This window comes from Prinia subflava, chromosome W (genome assembly GCF_021018805.1).
Source record: "Prinia subflava isolate CZ2003 ecotype Zambia chromosome W, Cam_Psub_1.2, whole genome shotgun sequence".
In the NCBI taxonomy this organism is placed as follows: Eukaryota; Metazoa; Chordata; class Aves; order Passeriformes; family Cisticolidae; genus Prinia; species Prinia subflava.
The window spans coordinates 4,349,460-4,364,358 of NC_086282.1; the positions used below are offsets into that span (position 1 = coordinate 4,349,460).

At 49.9% G+C, this 14,899-nt stretch overlaps 1 pseudogene; it reads right to left on the bottom strand.

Annotated features, from left to right (window-relative positions):
• Positions 1-10,581: 10,581 nt before the first annotated feature.
• LOC134563419 (sulfotransferase 1 family member D1-like) lies at positions 10,582-12,039 on the bottom strand (annotated as a pseudogene).
• Between the last annotated feature and the right edge of the window lie 2,860 nt (positions 12,040-14,899).

Sequence of the window (14,899 nt, forward strand, 5' to 3'; positions counted from 1 at the left end):
CCCCAGCAGGCAACAGATGCCACCAGACCAGCTGCAGCGCATCATCTGCCTCCGCTGCAAGAAACCGGGACACTTCGCCAGATCCTGCCCCCAGACGCAGAAGCAGAAGAAATCCAACAAACAAAAAAACTGAATTTACAGCGCGTGCCCGCGGTTGATACTACAACGCGCAAAGATATAAATGTAGCGGGACTCACATTGGCAAAAGCTTCTCTCTTAAAGAAAAAGGGGGAGGAGGGCAGGTCACGGGGTGTGGGGGTGCAGAAAAATGTAAATGTTAAATGCTCAACTAACAAGGTTTGGCAGCCACTTGGCCGTTTTAGACTTGTAACTACCAAAGGTTTCCATTTCAGATCTACTGAGTGGATGGTTATAACAGTTGACCTGTCTAACATCTCACAGGACCTGACGGTTTACCACATGGGATTGGACAGTGAGTATTTTGTTATTGGGGACACGGCACACACACCTTTGGAAATTGAGATAGCTCCCATGACCATTAAGGGAAAAATAATAGGCCTCATGTTGTTGGCTCGTTGTTCACACCCACCCTTTTATCTGGTAGCGGGACAAATTCTTGCCCAAGCTATACCAGTTCCAGCAGAGATCACAGCAGACGGTAAATCACCAGAGGTCTACTGGACAGAGGTGGTGGGGGAACCTAAACCCTCTATGATGTGCAACATCACCTGTGGATCAGAGCGCCTCCAAGTGGCGGGAGTGCTCGACACGGGAGCTCAGGTCACCGTAATGCCACAAAGCATGTGGCCTTCGAACTGGGAATTAGAGCCGGTAGCAGGCAAACTTCAGGGCATAGGAGGAATCTCAATGGCAAGGATTTCGAAAAACGTGGTGCAAATTGAGGGACCTGATGGAAAGGTGGCGAATGTCCGTCCTTTCGTAGCAGATTATAACGCCCCACTGTGGGGGAGGGACACCATGTCTCAGTGGGGAGTCCGATTGGTCATTCCTAAAACACCCCAGGATTTTTGCAAGTAGCCACTGTGGAGCGCCCTACCCAGAAGTTAAAGTGGTTAGAAAACACCCCCAGATGGGTAGCACAGTGGCCTTTGAGTAAAGAAAAGCTCAAGGCGCTGGAAAAACTCGTGGAAGAGCAATTGGCTCAGGGACATATTGTGGAGACAACTAGCCCCTGGAATTTCCCGATCTTTGTGATAAAGAAACCGGGAAAGGACAAGTGGAGGTTGCTCCATGATCTAAGAGAAATTAATAAAATAGTAGAAGACATGGGACCCCTCCAACCAGGGATGCCCACTCCAACAATGCTCCCCCGAGATTGGAAATTGGCTGTCTTAGACATCAAGGACTGTTTTTTCCAAATTCCATTGCACCCTGAAGATGCCCCTAGGTTTGCCTTCTCAGTTCCCACTGTCAATAGACAGGCCCCAATGAAGCGTTATCACTGGAGGGTCCTTCCCCAGGGTCTCAAATCGAGTCCTTTCATATGCCAACAATATGTAGCCTCATTACTGTCTCCAATACGCGCACAGAGGAAAGAAGCCATCATCCTTCACTACATGGATGATGTGCTAGTGTGTGGCCCCAATGACTCTATACTCCAACACACGCTTGACCTAGTGGTTAAAGTTTTAACCTCTGCTGGATTTCAATTACAGGAGGACAAGGTTCAAAGGATGCCACCTTGGAAATACCTGGGCTTGCAAATCAGTGCAAGGACTGTAGTTCCACAGAGCTTAGAAATTGGTTGCAATCCAAAAACTCTAGCAGATCTCCACTCCCTGTGTGGGTCCTTGAATTGGGTAAGACCCTGGCTAGGCCTCACAAATCAAGATCTAGAACCCCTCTTCAATTTATTGAAGGGGGAGAAGGAGCTGACGTCTCCCAGGGAGCTGACCCCAGAGGCGAAGACAGCAATCGAAAAGGTACAAAAAGCCTTGTCAGAGAGACAGGCTCACCGGTGTGAGCCAAAGGTGCCTTTCCAGTTTATTGTTCTAGGAAAACTGCCACACCTGCATGGCTTGATCTTTCAGTGGATCGAGGAAGAGAGAGATTCACTGTTGATAATAGAGTGGGTTTTCCTCTCCCACCAAAGATCCAAGACCATCACAGAGCCACAGGAGCTGATAGCACAGCTGATTCGGAAGGCCAGGGTAAGATTGTGTGAATTGGCAGGTTGTGACTTTGCATGCATTCACCTCCCGGTCAGACTTTCAGAGGAGGGAAAGAACTCTCCTGAGAGATTGACCAAAGAGATGTTTGAGCATTTGCTGCAGAGCAATGCCAGTCTCCAACTATCTCTGGACAGCTACAGGGGACAAATATCAGTCCATGCCCCGTCCCACAAGTTGTTCAATGAGGAATTCCACCTTATTCCTCATGAGAAAAGGAGTCGGAGACCACTCAAAGCTCTCACAGTCTTCACAGACGCATCGGGTGCTTCCAACAAGTCCGTCGTGACTTGGAGGAACCCACGGACTCAGCATTGGGAAGCTGATGTTGAGTTTGTGGAGGGATCCCCCCAAGTGGCTGAACTGGCCGCAGTGGTAAGAGCTTTTGAGAAGTTCTCAGAACCAATCAATTTGGTAACCGACTCTGCCTATGTGGCAGGAGTAGTGTCCAGAGCGGAGCAGGCTGTGCTCAAAGAAATAGAGAATGAACATCTCTTCAGGTTGCTTTCAAAGCTAATCTATTTGGTTTCTCATCGACAGCACCCGTTTTACGTGATGCATGTGAGGTCACACACTGATTTGCCAGGTGAGATCGCAGAGGGGAATCGCCAGGCAGACCGCCTTGCTGCCCCAGTTGAAAAGGCACATCTCCCTGATGTCTTCCAGCAGGCAAAACTGAGTCACCAACATTACCATCAAAATGTGCCAGCCCTGATCCGACAATTCCAACTAACACGGAGCCAGGCTCGAGCCATTGTAGGTACCTGTCCGAACTGCCAGCTCCAGGTCATGCCATCGATGGGCATGGGGGTTAACCCCAGGGGCCTGGGCAGCTGTGAGGTATGGCAAACAGACGTCACACACATTCCTAGTTTTGGTCGCCTCAAATATGTTCATGTGAGCATTGACACATATTCAGGTGCAGTGTATGCCTCTGCCCACGCAGGAGAAAAATCTATACATGCCAAGCAGCACCTAGTGCAAGCCTTTGCAGTGTTGGGAATTCCAAAAACAATCAAAACTGATAATGGCCCAGGGTATGTGTCCAAGGAGTTCCTAGAATTTGTCCAGCAGTGGGGAGTGGAGCATAAAACTGGCATCCCTCACTCCCCCACAGGTCAAGCTGTGATCGAGCGTGCACACCAAACGCTCAAACAGGTTCTGGCTAGGCAGAACTGCTCGGCTTCGTGGATGACACCACAGCAGAAGCTCTGCAAAGCCATGTTCACCATCAATTTTCTAAACTGTTCATTTGAAAACATGAGTCCACCTGTGGTACGTCATTTTAACAGTGGTGATCAGTTTAAATTGTCTCAGCGTCCACCGGTTTTGATTAGGGATCCTGAAACTTGGGAAACCAGAGGTCCCTATGAGCTTGTGACCTGGGGTCGTGGCTATGCATGTGTGGCTACTCCCTCAGGCCCTCGGTGGATTCCCCAGAAGTGGGTGAAACCTTTTGTCCCCAAAAATCCAGCTCCAGCAGAAGGGGACGAGAAGCAAGTGACTGATGCTTCGAAGAGAAGACGCCGCCGGATGGAAGAGAAAGATCCTCCTTAGAGGTGGATTCCTTCTGGCAGAAACAGGAACTTTTTAACATGTTTTAAAAAATGTTTATTTTTCCCTTCCAGAGAAAACCTACCTCCCACTCAACCCTATGATGAACCCCATCCAAGTTGTCATCCTGCTAATGCTGAACAGTCTGGCAGCTGCATGGATCATCCCTCAGCCACGTCAGAAGGTCTGGGTAACCCTGGCACAGACACTTCAGCAAGAAAACATATGTTTGTCCACTGCAGCAGCTAAGAATCCTATGTCTACCTGTCTGGTAGGAATTCCTTTGCAGGCTGGAGAATTTCCAGCAGGCTTGGACAAATACAAGTCCAACGAAATTCCAGAGGCACACACCCCACAACCACACAAAGATCATCAAAAGCAAGGTGTGTTCGCCATGAACCCCTTAGCCGAATGGGTGCAGGGTTTGCCCAGGGTAGCTCATGAACCCCAGGAGTTAGAACTATTGGGTTCCTCCCCTGCCACATACTGCATCCATTTCTCTGTCATCCCAAAACCCTCTAGCACTGACGAGTACCACCTTATAAAGCAGTTCCGGGGAGAATTTACTGCAAAGAGGTGGTGTCATAATATAAGCCACATTGCATCAGACAACCCATCCCACTCCAAACCCAGAAGCCTCCCTAGAGGATTGTTCTTGGTTTGTGGGGATCGGGCATGGGCAGGAATTCCATCCCGGCTTTTCGGAGGGCCATGTACCATAGGGCGATTGTCCGTGTTGACACCCAACCAAACTTTAATTCGTGAATGGACACACAAAAACAAATCGGCTGACAAAATTCAAAAAAGGAGTGCTGACAATTTGGACCCAAATTGTAATTCAGACATTTTTCATTGGGCAAAGTCAAAAAGAGTTGCTGTATCCCTGTTTCTTCCGTGGGTAGCAGCAGCCAAAGCTCTAGGTGAATTGGGCCACCTAGAGTGCTGGGTGGTCAAGCAGGCTAATTTAACATCTATCGCCATCAGCTCCCTCCTAGAAGACGAGGAGATTACCAGACAGGCTACCATCCAGAACCGTGCCGCTATCGATTATCTCTTACTATTACATGGACATGAATGCCAGGAATTTGAAGGACTCTGTTGCATGAATCTGTCCTCAAAGGCTCCAAACATCCATGCTGCCCTCCGAAGCATGAACAACATGATTGGACAAGTGAAGCAAGAATCAGAAGATTGGATCAAGGAACTGTTCAAGGGCTGGGGATTCACTGGGTGGTGGACTTCTGTAGTCAAAACAATTTTGTTACTTTTTGTTATCCTTTTCCTTGTAACCATAGCATTCGGAATCCTACGCTGTTTGATTTTCAAGGCTATTAATGGCCTCATATCTTCTACCTCAGAAGTCAACCATATAGAGTTGGCAAATCTAAAGCGGTCCGGTCTCCCTACCAACCATAAGTGGTGGGAAACCCACACTCCGTGTTAAACAGAATTTGAGAATTTCTCTCTGTATCTTTTTAAACAAAAAAAGGAGGAGATGTTACATCCCCCTGGGGAAATGGTTTCTTCTCCCTCAGAGACCCCTGGAACTCCTGTCATGTAGTTTGACCCTTCCTTCCCCTTCTGACCCCATTGGCTGTGTGCCAGCTAGCCCCTCCCTCAGAGACCCTGAGAAAAAGGGACCCCTGTCCCCCGGGAGCTCTCTCTCCTGGGACATCAACCTGGAATAAAGGACTTGCAGCTAAAAGGGTAAGAGAGCCTCTTTTGAATCCTTTCCTGTCTTTCTTGATATAATCCTACTAGGCCTGAGAAGGGCTGAGCTAGCTGAGACCCTTTGAGGGTAACAGGATTGTATCACTGGGCAGCTCAGGTCAGAGTGGCAGTGGGAAGCTGCCCATACCAAGCTAGCAGTGCTTTTCCTGGGTGTTAAAACTCTCAGGGGCATTCCTGGCTGGAGCTGCAGGCTGCTTTCTCTTTGCTTTTTCCTCTCCATCTCTCCGTTGTAGGGCAGACTGGGAAGCCTTGCTTTCAGGGGGCTTAAGTTGTTATGAATGAATTCCCAGTGGGTATGAGGGCTCAAAAAAAAAGCTGCCCGTGTTTGCTGCTGTGGCCCTGGGAGGGGGGCAGAGCTGTGTCTCTGGAGCACCAGCCGCCGGGCAGCCACGGCCGCGCCGTGTGGCCCTGACGGGCGCAGTCGCTGCTGGCAGGAGCCACGGCCAGGCTCTGGGCAGAGTGGATGGGGGGGTAGCACTGGAACCCCCAGCGTTTCCCGGTCAGGAGGGGTTGTGCTATCGCTGTCCTAGCCCCATAGCGAGACAGCTGAGACAGCCGCACCATCACCCCAGAGGAAAATGTGAAGCATCCATTAGCATATTAAAAGAGCTCTGAGCACTCAGAATGCAACCCCCGCTCCTCCCAATTTGTGCTGTCACCCTGCCTTTTAGAAAAATGGGGGTTTTTCTCTTTTGCAGAGAAACCCCATAGCTGGGGTGATGCTGCTGTCCCTATAAAGCCGCTGACCCCCTTCCAGGCTAGGCTAGAGGTACCCCCCTACACCCCAGCAAGCTTGAGGATGAAGGGAAGCTGCCCTGTGACATTCTCCTACCTCATTAAAATGTGAAAAGGAGCAGATCCTGTCTAGATAGCCCTGTCATTGTTCGCTGTAACTACCTTTTTCAGCAAGGATACCGTATGCTGCGACCGGGACAAATGCATATGTATTTCTATATGCAAATAAAACCGACCCGGTGAATCCTGGGAGAGTTTTTTAGAGGAACTGCACCCCAAGATGAAAAACTAGATGCATCAGAGGAGAATTAGAGGGTGCCCTGGCCAAGGAAGGAGTGGACACACCCCCTGGCCTGGTTTGAAGATTCACCATGACCTATGAGGAGTCTGAATGGAATGGGAACCAGCCAGCTTAAGCGACAGACAACGGGAAACTCTTGAGGTTTTTCCCTGAGGGTAAAGAGCTGACTCTGCACTCCAGTAACAGACTCCTCACCGCTCTGCCTTCTGATGGTTGACCAGAGATAGCTTCTAGCTGTTCCAGTGGAGACAAGGACTCGCCACCTACTGGGGGCAGCTGAGTGAAGATCTGCAACAGTACTTGCTCCGTCGGATCACCACAGCAGCGTGAAAAACTCCTGTCGGACTCTGCAATCCTGCTGATGAATTTAATAAAGAGCTGATGACTTTAATAAAGAGCTGAATATTAATAAAGGCATATGCCCTGTTCTTTTCAGAGTTAGGGTTTGACAGAGACAGGAACGAGCAGCAGGACTCTCAGTGAGACACTAATTTTGAAGCTTTGAGAAAAGCTAAGGTTACAGTTAACAATAGATGTTGCTGATTTAGCTGAAATGAATAGATAAGCTTTCCTGAAATCAGTTAAAAGTTAGAGGATGGTCACAAGAAACCGGATTTAAGATAAGCTACCCCAGATCTAATAACTCATTGCTTGTCAAACAGAGAAACTAATCAATACAACACAAGACCTCCTGTTTCCAGAAACCCACTGAAATAGCCCTGGAAAACAGGCAACAGGGAGTTCTACCATCCATCAATCACATCTGCATTGAAAAGGTTGAAAGTTTAGAACAAGGAAGGCTCCTTTTACTTCCTCCTTTTGGTGACCACTCCTCACAAAAGGACCACTGATCCATTTCAGGGAACAAACTACGCATGCTTAATAGCCTTTTTGTCAATTAGCATACGAAGCGGAGAAGAGGAAGTGACAGGGGTATGAATATACATTTGTATTTCGTGTATTCAACATTTTTGTAAATAAAAGGCTTTGTAATTACCTGTGATCTTTGCAGTGCGCATTAGGGAGCTATCCCATGCACTGCCCAGGGTCGCATTAAACATACATTTTCTAACTTTAACTGTTAGAGAGTTTTTTTGTCCATCACAGTTGGATATTGATATTAGATCAATATTCATATTTTAATAAATCATCAGGACTCTCTCCCTAGGAAGCCTTTCCACTCACCACCCAGGACAGAAAAGTTGGACATGCCAGTTGCAAAACTCCCAAGCTGTGATTTTTGGAGAGAGGCTTGGTGTCTTGCTTCCACCTCCCAGGGACATGGAGCTACCATACCCACCCCCGCAGTCCCCTGCTTATGAGGCCAGGGCACCCCGAAACGCCCGGGGCCAAAGCCCCCTGGTTACTTGTGTCTTTTCCGGGTGCTCTGGCAGGGAGAAGGCAAAGCTTTGCCCGATGCTTACAGGGTGGGATTTGTTAATTTCCTTCCCCTGCATGGAAGATGGAGGCACAGGGAGGTGGGGGACAGCCCTGGAACAGGAGCCTGGAGCGAGACCTCGTCCCGGTGCTGTGGCGGGAGGAGTGCAGGTGTAATAAATGCCATGAGATAATTTGTGTTATAGTTATAAAACGGGATTGTTTGTGTTATAAGGTTACTGGTATATAAAAATAAATGTAACAGAACAAGCCTGGGCTTGTTGCAGTGAAACCAGTAAGCCCAGGCTTGTAGCGATTATGTTTCAAAGAGAACAAAAGCTGCTGCTGGGGAAACCCAAGGTGGAGCTGTAGAAGCGAGAAGCACCGCCATTAACCATAAGAAAGGAGGGTGGACCGACCCTCTCTGGGCAAGAAAGACAAGAAAGACCAGCCATTAATAAGAGATACATATCTCGACATCAATATCGGAGTGGACCCACCTCTACTCACCCTCTCGACTCCCTATTCAGACACTCTGAATAACCAAAATTATTATTCATCTTTCCCCAGAAAATCTATTCTGCAGACGGGAATGTTGCCCTGAGTTTTCCTAGTTTGCTGAGCGTTCATACTAAAGCAGAAGTGTGCAGCTTCTCATGCTCGTAAATGTAAACACAAGATCGTGTTTTGTAAATACTGCCCTTGTTATGGATTCCTTCTCCAAGAGAAGGGGAAGTTGAATGACAGCCTCCTTGACCAATGTGGGTGAGAGGTGGAATAACCACCCTCCAATCCATGGTCACCTTGTGAGAGGTATATAATAGGAATAATAAACAAAGGCAGGGCTCTCCTGCCCTGCTGCTCTCTAAACCCAGACCTCTGTCTCCTGAGTGTCCTTATCTAGCTAGGCTCGCAGTGATACGGGATGGCCGAACGAAAACCCAAAGTTATTATTCATCTTTCCCCGGAAAGCCTATTCAGAAGACGGGGTGGCAGACTAGAACAAAGAACTTTGGGGGCCGCAGGCAAAATAAAGCGTATTTAAGGGGACCCCGAAATGGGCTGATTTTTGTGAACAGGGGAGGGACTCAGTGCGCTACAGGCTGTGTCCAAAGGTTCACCCAGTGCCGATCCCGGGTTATCAGCACTGCACTTTCAATTGCTGGTTTGCCTAAATTTTGTTCTGTAATTTCTTTAATTAATAAAAATTATTTTATTAATTAAAATTGGCTTATATTTACAACAGCAGGGAAGGGGCGAGTGGGGATGAGGACGGTCCCCAGATGCCTGTGATGAGCTGTCCATGCTCAGCACCCGTCGGACGCACACGGGCAGCGGGAGTGGAAATCACAGCTTCCCCTTCCACCTGCAGAGGTAAACACAGGGAGGAAATCCCAACCCACATCCCGGGAGATTGAACATCACCCTGTCCTAGTCCAAGAGTCACCTGCGTGGACATCCCCAGTTCTTCACACCGATGTGGAGACTGCGAGTATCATGTGGGGTTCAGGCTTTGGTCGTAGCCCTACTCCACTCAAATACGGGTCCAAAGTTTGCGGGGTTGCAAAGCCCAAGTGCTCCTGGGAAAAAGTGTTTAAAGGTGCCAGTGGTGGTGAAATGTTCTTCCTTACGTTAGCCGGGAGGGAGTGGGAAGGGCAGGAGAGTAGCTGGCAGGGCCAGCAGCTCAGCTGTTGGCAGCCTTGAGAAAAACGTCCCTGATTTGTCTCCAGAGCCAAGTTCCTGGTGAGATGGCATGTCATGGCAGGTGTTCAGGTGTTTTGCTGTTCATATGCCAGCAAAATTGGCTGCATGTGCAAACAGGGCAGGTAGAGCCAGGAGCTGGGGAAGCACATCTTCCAGTGGAAGACATCCCCAGTGGCATTTAAATGAATGTGTAAAAAGGATTTATTTCTGTGAGGCAGGTCCCCTTATAGCACTGCTGCTCTTTAGCAGTTGGATCTGGGCTGCATCTCTTTGGGGATAGAACTCCATGAGGCTGTCTTGCCAAGAAGCTGTAATCTTGGAATCTCAAGAATCAGCAAAAAATGGGGCGTAAATGGGGAACTTGGGGCTCCAAAGCACACCCTTGCCTCCAGTGGGACAGGGACTGGCTTGCTCTAGGCATCCCACAGAGCAAGGGCAAGGTGCAACCAGGTTGGAGGTTGCAGGGTGTTAATCCAGCAAGGACAGCGATGTTGCTGAGCCTGGCCACAAGCCAGCAAGGAGATGTTTCCCTTCACCTTCGTTCCACAGACCATGGGCTGCCAAGCTCCAGCTGGGCCAAGGAGAGCCTCACCACCACCAGCTCTGTCAAGAAACTTGCCACAACCCAGAGGCATGAAAGCTGTGCACACAAGGGCTGTAGCAGCACTGGATTCACTGGTGCTCTGGGGATTTTCCCCTTGTCACTGATCTTTGTTCCCTCCAAGAACCTTGGTAGGCTGGGGCAGCCCAAGCTGACAGGGGCCAGTGGTGGTTTCTGGGAGGGTAGCCACTCCTGGTGATGCCTGACCATCACTAGCTAAAAATCCACTGTGTGCCCACCCTCTCTCCTAATGACCATGAAGGTGTTCCTGGACACTGCCTAGAATTCAGGGGGTTCAGGCCCTACCCTCATTTTCCCTGCAGGCAATGACTCAACCTCCATTTATAACAATTTATTGCAGGAGGAAAAGCGAATTAGTGCAAGAATCTCCATTTTCCACAGTCCTCCTGGGAAGGGAGACAAGCCCCTTACACTTCCATCTGGAAGTGGAGGTCAGAGCCTGCCATGTGCTCCTGGTAGTGTTGGTCAAAGCGCTCATTCTGGGCCACAGTGAAGTGGTTCTTCCAGTCTCCAGAGATCCCTGGGGGCAAGAAAATAACTGAGCAAATCTTCACACACATGAAATATTTGTAGGCACAGATGGGGGCTGAAATACAATCCAGGGACATCCCTCCCAAATCCTCCACCACCAGCCAAACTCCACCTTTCTGGAGGAAGGGGGAGAGACTGTGATCCATGAAGGTGGGGAGCATGGTCTCAGTTGGCAGCAGGGTTCTTCTTCATCTCCCGGAAGGAGGTGTGGTGCAGGATCCTCTCCACTGTTCCCTCTGCCAACTCCTTTCCCAGGAGCTGCAAGATCATCTGCACCTCCCACCGTGGGTCCTGCAGGGTGATTGACATGAGGGGGCTGCCAAAAAAGCTGGGGGGCAGTCAGAGCTCCTTCTCCTCCATCCCACCTTCACCTTCTTCATGTCTTCATAGAAGAGGTAGAGTATCTTCTTCTGCTTCTTCTCCCACCATCCATGCACATGGTCGTACCAGGACCCGTAGGCCACTGTGGGATATGGTCAAGGGATTAACTGAGAAGGTGGGTAGCAGGGGATGTCCTTCCCACCAGCATTTCTCCCACAGGGCACCCTGTGGCTCTGCCCACACCTTTGCCAGCCATGAAGTTCTCCAAGAACTCAGCCTTCGTGCCAGGATCAGGGTGCAGCTTGGTCATCTGGTGGAAGTAGTAGTAGGAGATGACAACATCCTTGGGGTTGCGAGCCATGTAGATAATCTGGAGAGAGCCAAGGATGTGTTTGGGAGGTACAAGAGTGGTGCCTCCTCCCCACCAACCCAGATGGGGAGAGACAGGGGCCACCTGCCATGTTACCTTGCAGTCCTTCTCCCAGAAGGAGGTCCGGAGGAGCTGGACTGGGAGATGGGTCTTTACCAGCCGCAGGGATGGGGTATTCTCCAGCTGCTCAATGCCTGTGGCACAGGGGACTTAGAGGTGTGAGCCCCAGCACCCTCACCCTCAGGCTGGCTCTGTTCCCCCTCCACCCAAGCCAGGCAGCCAGGCTGGGAAAGCTCACCACTCAGACCCTTGGAGATCTTCGTTTCCAGGAAGGGCACATGGTTGTAGATGGCATCCCGTCAGCACTTCTCCACATTGCCATTGTGGTAGATCATGTCCATGATCTCACTCAGCCACCTTGTGCCTGCAGCACAGGGACAGCATTGCAAAGGCTGGTGTCAACCTATCCCCCCTGAACCCTTCCCCAGGACCACTCACCCAATTTAGGGTAGGTGGAGATGAGCAGGTCGTCTGGACGGGCTTGGAAAGCCTTCACCTGTGGCCAGCCTTCGATGAAGCTCTTGCAGAGGGGGATGCCATGGAGGCTTCCCAGCTCCTGCCTGATTGCATCTTCCTGCTCCATGGCTGACAATGGGTCCACACAGCCCTGGCTGTCTTCCCTGCTGGCAGCCTCCACAACCTTGGGACTGGCTGGCTCCTATGCCAGGACTGCCTGGGGCAGTACTGGATCTTGTGCCAGGACTGTGCCCAGGGCAGTGCCCCATCAGGCAAAGTCCACCCCAGATCACACATGGCAGAGGTGTTGCCATTGCCACAGGAGCATGCCCTGATCCCTGGTAGGATACTGCCCTAACGTAGATGCTGGCCATGCACTAAGCCCAAGCCATGAGTCAGGAAAGGAGCCCAGCACCACCTTTTCTCCCAGCTGTCTGCACTTCTCCCCCAGCTACAGCCCCTTTAATGAGTACCAGGAGGTTGTGGAACTGCAGGGACAGCTCTGCCACCCAGGGTCCCCGTTGCAGCCGTACTTGTCAGGATTCTGTGTGCTCTGGTGCCCAGGAGCCCTGGCACCTCCACCCTCCAGCCACAGCCACACCCAAGCTGTAATGGTTAATGAGAGCCAGCTCAGATAAGCTACTGAGCAGAGGATGTGAAGGAGGTTCAAAGTGCCAGCAGCTGGGGCCTGAGATGGTTTTGGAGTGGGCTCTGCCTCCCTCTCCCCACGTGTTTCATGAGCGCTGTGTTGTTCTGCAGTGTCCCTGCTTTTCCTGGAGACCAGACTGGCCAGGACCTAGCTGGGGGTGCTGCAAGTAGGGAGTGCCTCCCTCTCTGCCTTTCTGGATGCTCCTTTGATGCCTCTTGTAGGAAAGGGCTGAATGAGCTGATCTGCTTCACCCTGGATGATCTAATCCAGCAGGTTGTGCAGTACAGGAACCCACCATGATGGAGTGGTGCTGCTCTTGCTCCAGGAGGACATCACAGAGAAGCAGAAGCCAAATGGTGCCTGGCCCAGGCCAGGTCAGTGGGGTATCTGGGAAAGATATTGTGCATACACAATAATGGCCCATATATTCACATTCCAGTTGATTCTCATCAACAGTTAATTGCTAACAACATTTAAACACTCCAGGATAACGTCTCTGGCTTTTAATTGTATTCAAGACAGTTGTGGGTGCAGTATGTGACAGCTGCTATCACATGGGATGTCAAGACAGTGCTCCCTTCCCCTTAAGGGTGAGATGCCACAGTGGGCTCCAATGCTCCCACACCTCCAGCACACAGTGAGATCCCCCAGCACAGCCAGAGACCCATCATGGCTGAAGCTCAGTGCCCAGCACCCCTCCTCAAGTGCTCCAGCTTTACTGGTGCAGTTACAAGGGAAAGCACTTTGGGGTCTGGCCCTGACAACCCCTCTGTACGGCCTGGCAGTGCCCAGCCTGTTCCTGGCACACTGGTGGAAGAGCTGTGCATGCCAGCTCCTGGCTCCCTGGATTTCCCAGCACCCAGAAAGTGCTAGGGTAGGACCCTGCTCCCCACTGCACCCTGCAGAGCTGGGTAGGTGGGTGCCAGCTCCTGCCGTCTCCTAGGGTATCACACAGGTCCCCTGGCCCCAAGCAGCACCATCTAGGGACAACCACCCTGCTGTGCCAGGCACATGGCTACATCCTGCCCCACCACCTATTTATTTAATTCCCCACACAGAGACCCCAATGACCCATGGCCAGATGCACACCCCTGGTTGCCCCAAGTACCCTGCCAAGGTCCCATCCCAGAGCCATGTCTCCCCTGCTGGGGACCCCCTGCCTGCCCCACAGTGCCCAGCTGAGGTAACCACAACCCAGGGTCCCTCTTTTAGCGTCCATTCACGGCCACATGCAGCCTCCACTCGCTGTCGTGCACATGGTGCAGGAATGCAGTGCAGGAAAATAGCACAGGAACTTGGCACTGTCCCAGCTCCAGGCGGATTTATGGGGATGACTGTGAGCTCTCCCATGATGGTATTGGGGGATAAATGGATTTAAACCCTGCTCTTAGCTGGCTTGTTGCTCTTTATTCTTGAACTGTGTTTCTCATCCATCCCACTGGGGCTTGTTAGAAATGAGACGCTTGACACGGCCAATATATCAAGCAGCAATTCAATTTAATAATTAATTAATTAATATGGTAAAGTGTGAGCAAAGACAGCGCGCTGGGTACAGTGGTAGGGATTTTCCCTTTCGACTGCACACTGATTGCTGGACTTGCTGGGATTTTATTTGCTATATTCATACATATTCATAAGCTTTTCTCAGCAGTTTCCATTTCTAGTTTTAACGTCACAATTCAATACTTAACAGTCATAAATTCATATTTTGTCCTGTACAGTTCTATAGGCTATTGTGATCTATTTCGATATTTCAATATTCCAGGATGTACATCCAGGATATGGTTTTCAGATGGTGGGGTCCAGCTTCCAGATGTGGGGGTTCGGATTCTATTTTCTGGGTCCATCAATCTCCGATAGTGATGTCCAGTTTCCCTCTTCAGGAGCCATAAATCAGTGAGCTGAAAACTTTCTTTCATGTCCAGGATGTTTTCCCACCTTCTGTGAAAGGCCTGGGGCCCTTCTTATTTCCTTCTTTTGTCTAAAAGCTTTTTTACATTCTAAAACTACAGTTAAAAATTCTTTAATACAAAGCAAGCTTCTAATGTTATAATTAACAGACACTTATTACAGAATATCTTGAGACTTATAATAGGTAATTGCAAACAAAGTTTGTTCAAAAACCTTCTTCCATGCTTTCCTTGGTTGTTTATTAGAACTCATCTTTATAACTGTCCCATGGCCGTGTTCTACACTTATAATTACACAGATTTTCTTTATTTCCCTGACAAAAACACAACTTTGTATTTCACAGGCTTGGCGACCATCTCAGATCCGTCCCTTGTCTCTCATCCCCCAAAAATATCTGGGGGTGGTAGGCAGGAATGTCATCTGTAGC